This window comes from Mus caroli, chromosome 13 (genome assembly GCF_900094665.2).
Source record: "Mus caroli chromosome 13, CAROLI_EIJ_v1.1, whole genome shotgun sequence".
Lineage (NCBI taxonomy): Eukaryota > Metazoa > Chordata > Mammalia > Rodentia > Muridae > Mus > Mus caroli.
The window spans coordinates 85,363,388-85,367,397 of NC_034582.1; the positions used below are offsets into that span (position 1 = coordinate 85,363,388).

A 4,010-nucleotide genomic window follows, 5' to 3' on the forward strand; every position below is an offset into this window, starting at 1 on the left:
GAGAGAGAGAGAGAGAGAGAGAGAGAGAGGGGTTGAGATTAGAAACACAGAAAAACCTTGCTAGATACTGTTTAAAGCCCAGATAATACTGATGTATATAAAGTCACTGTGACACAGTATATACAGATATACTTTTTTGCAGCAGCAATTGGTAGGACCGATCTTTGGTTAAGCTAGGCTAGCTGGTTCTTTCTGTGTCTCTGTCTCTGTCTCTGTCTCTGTCTCTCTTCCTTGCACCCTCCCTCTGTCTCCATCTCTATCAGAAGCATCATCTGTTGCCTTGGCCACTCATTTTCAACATCATCTTTAAAGGAAGGAAACAAAGGGCCAGGCATGTAGTTTCCTTGTACATTATTTAATCATCATCTTTTTAACCTCTCCCACATAGGCATGACTTACTGAAGTTCTGTGGCACTGGAACCACACTTGGTCAGTTGTGGTTGTGGGTTTCCCCTGTTTGTCTCATACATAGCAGGGACAGGTGCAAGCCTTTGTTTGAACATTGTTCCTGTAATTGGACCAACCGTCCATTCCACTACAGTTGCGCAAGGTCATTGTGCTGTTTTCTGGGTTTAAGGCTGGTCTCTCGTATAGTGTTAAAAAAAAAACAAAACAAAACTGTAATTTGATAAGTGATGGATTTAAGGTATTTAGATCTAGACTGTCCTTTTTCTTTCTAGTAAGGGGATTGAGCTTGGGGTCCAGTGCATGCTGGGGAGTCTTCAGCCCTAACTTCACAGTTACCTCCTAGGTGCCGTGAAGTCTTCTCTCTATTGGCATCTTTCTGGATGTGCTGATGCTTATGAATATAAAGTACTGTAAACATTACCATAGATGTTCATATTGGATACGTGGATTAAAAGAGTGAGGATGTTTAGTTTTTCTCTATGTTTATGTTTTTATGCCTACTTCATTTTTGCTACTTCTTCAATAAGTTAACCTATATCTGCAGCATGGTGATCAATAATAATGTCCTTCATCCTTTGTCCCTTTTTGTGCTAGACTTTAGTTTTTTATATCAGCTATCAGAAGGAATAGCTTTTAAACCAGCCATTCTCTCTCCTTTCTGTGACTCAGAGATTCAGAAGGATACCTGGACTTTGAACTTTGAAGTAACTTAATTTGGAGATATCAAAATTAATGTTAATAATTAGCATGTAAATATTTTAAACTTTAAAGTTTGTTGAATTTAACATACAGCATATGCAATATTTAAAAATATTTTCTTGGGTTTTTCCCCATAAAACTATGAATGCGTTCTTTTCAGCATTTGCTTTGTGTATGTGAATCATGGATGATTCACAGTTTTGAAGTGAAGGGCTCTTCTGAGAACTACCAAAAAGGTATGACCCTACCCTTCCAAAGCAATGCATGATTAATAAGTATTCCTGACCATTGTCCAGGGTGAAACTTTTACTGAGGGCTGAATTCAATCCAACAGATACATGGCTGTCTTGTCTTAAGAGTTTAGAACTGGGCCTTGTAGTCTGTGGTCTGATGAAGGAAGTTGGCCTGTGTTAGTGGTTCCCTTTGTCTCTACTCAGGGCCCTGCTGGTATTATTGGAACCGGCTATGACCAATAAGTCATAAAATATAATTTTATGACTTCCTGTCACTTTTCAAATGGATTTGAAGTTGGAATTGTTTTTTTGTTTAAGCCTGCTTACTAAATACAAATGCAACTATATCACCATCCAGAAAATTGGTGGGCTAGATAAGCAAGTCAAACATAGTATAACAGAAGTATGTTTGTTACAATAAAAATATAAATATATATTTATAATACAAATATAAATGCAGGAGCCGTATTCATAAATGTTGGAAGAATAAGGAAAGGCATTGCAGAGGAAGTAAATCAAAGCTGAACTGAAAGGCAGTTGAGGGAAAGTATCAAGGGCAAGTGATAGTTCCTGTAGAGTCACAAGAGGGGCTTGACTGTAACCGGTAGTTTGAACCAGTTGATCTGAGGTTGTAGCACTAGGAAAGGGCATCGTCTCAGCTAGGACAAAGGCAGGGGCCGGATCAGGAGTTACAGAGTCTGGAGCGTTGCGGTCTGCCAGCCTCACATGTTAAACAAAGGGTATTCCATGACTAGTCCTGTGCTTTCCCACTAGTTCCCGACTTAACATAAAACACAACCTAAGAGTGAAAAGTCAAAGAAAAGAATGGGAGAGGTGGGATGTGTGGAAGACGGACAGACAGATGCATGCGTGCGCGCGCACACACACACACACACACACACACACACACACACACACACACACACACACACGAGAGAGGACAGCCAACAGCCTTGGGGAGGACAGGGCTTGTGCTGTTGAGGGAAGCAGATGGTTTGTAAGCGTCAGTCTTACCTCTGCCCTGAGTGCAGCAGACGCTTGTCTGTCACTGGTGGACTCTGGTGGAACACGCAGTTCCCATTTGCTGCTGTCCTCTAGACGGCATGTATTATTAGGAATTTACTTCCTGTTTATGCTTGTATACAAATGTTCCTACTTTTTTCCATTAATTTTAAAAATCAAAATTCCAAGAAACTTCTTTCCTCTGAGGTAAATATCTTTTTAAACCTGTGTAAATATCTTTTTAAATCTTACCATTTGATGGCTTAATTAAAAAGCCCTATGCATTTTAGTTTATAACATAGAAATATAAACTGTCATTTAAAATAATCTTAGGTCTATACATTTGTATTCTAAACTATGTAACTGATAAGATTATCATACGCGTAGTTCCTTTTACCTGGCAGCTGGAAATAAAATCTTTTAAAAAAAATTTTTATTTAGTATTATTATATGTAAGTACACTGTAGCTGTCCTCAGACACACCAGAAGAGGGCGTCAGATCTCATTATGGATGGTTCTAAGCCACCATGTAGTTGCTGGGATTTGAACTCAGGACCTTTGGAAGAGCAGTCAGTGCTTAGCCATCTCTCGAGCCCCTGGAAATCAAATCTTACAGTATGCTAGCACTGATGAGTTTTGAATCTTATGAGATAGAGCTAAAGTTAACTGGATGCAGGATGATGACAGAACTCTTGAGCTGGCCTGTGAGACAAGAGTGTTAGTAATGACTGGCTGGCCCTTACAACTGTTGGTATGCCTTCCTGAATAGTCAGTGAACACACTGCAGCTCAGTCAGGGCAGTACTTGGGACAGAGAGAAGGGTGCAGTCATTGTGCAAATGGAATTAACTTGCCAGAGTTGATACATAGCGGAAAAGCAGATTTTCGTCTTAGAGAAAAGGCAAGAATGTGTGAAAGAATAAAAACGTGCTGGAGACAAAAGCAAAGGAAAACAACGTCCCTCTCGACCCCTTGAAAGCACAGAATGAGTCTTTTGTGAAAAATGAAGAATTGAAAGGACAAGGAAGACAAATTTTATTTATTTAATATAAAACTTTCCTGATTGGGCTAGCTGTGAGAAACCTTGTTAGGATTTTTTTTTTTTTGGGGGGGGTGTTGAGACAGGGTTTCTTTGTGTAGCCCTGACTGTCCTGGAACTCACTTTGTAGACCAGGCTGGCCTCGAACTCAGAAATTCGCATTTTTTCATCCGCCTGCCTCTGACTCCCAAGTGCTGGGATTAAAGGCATTTGCCACCACTGCCCAGCTTTAGGATAATTTTTAAAAAGTGTTTTAAATGTCTTAAAAGTACTTTGCATATATCCATCATTTGAATCCTCATAAGCCCCATAAAATAGATATAATATTCTCCATTTTTATCAGAAGGGAAGCATCTTGATTTGTAATCAGATCATTTCAATAAGGGCTAAGATTTATTTTTAGTAATACTTATTATTTTTATGTGTATATGACTGTGGATGTGGACCATGAGTGCAGGTGCCGCTGTTTGGGGCCCTCTGGAGCTTCCAGAGCAGCAGTTGTCATCTGCCTGATATGGATGCCTACACCCAAACTTGGGTCCTCTGCAAAAGCAGTATGAGTTCTTAATGGCAAAGCCAGCTCTTCAGCCCCAGGGGTAATAATTCTGCTTTTTTTTTTTTTTTTTTTTT

The 4,010-nt window shown here is 39.6% G+C and overlaps 1 protein-coding gene across 10 annotated transcripts in view; it reads left to right on the top strand.

The window, feature by feature from the left end:
• Positions 1 to 4,010, top strand: part of Ssbp2 (single stranded DNA binding protein 2) — a 240,715-nt gene that overhangs the window by 85,927 nt on the left and 150,778 nt on the right. The gene's annotated exons all lie outside the window — the stretch shown is intronic.